At 35.4% G+C, this 226-nt stretch overlaps 1 non-coding gene across 1 annotated transcript; it reads right to left on the bottom strand.

The window, feature by feature from the left end:
- Positions 1–106, bottom strand: LOC128251404 (U6 spliceosomal RNA; the record flags this gene model as incomplete). The annotated part of the gene is made up of 1 exon (XR_008267115.1): positions 1–106. It is a non-coding gene; the product is annotated as a U6 spliceosomal RNA (small nuclear RNA).
- Positions 107–226: the final 120 nt, after the last annotated feature.

The following is a 226-nucleotide window of genomic DNA, read 5'->3' on the forward strand; positions in this document are numbered from 1 at the left end:
ACATGGAACGCTTCACGAATTTGCGTGTCATCCTTGCACAGGGGCCATGCCAATCTTCTCTGTTTCGTTCCAGTTTTAGAATATGTACAGCCGAACCCTTTCTTACACCTTCTTTAGTTTGGGAAAAAATAATATAAAAAATGGTGTATTTTACAATTTCGTTATGCGCTCATATTTTATCGTTACGATTATTTATTTATTCATCGTGGAAATATGTTCTACTTGT

This window comes from Octopus bimaculoides, unplaced genomic scaffold (assembly GCF_001194135.2).
Source record: "Octopus bimaculoides isolate UCB-OBI-ISO-001 unplaced genomic scaffold, ASM119413v2 Scaffold_263475, whole genome shotgun sequence".
Classification (NCBI taxonomy): domain Eukaryota; kingdom Metazoa; phylum Mollusca; class Cephalopoda; order Octopoda; family Octopodidae; genus Octopus; species Octopus bimaculoides.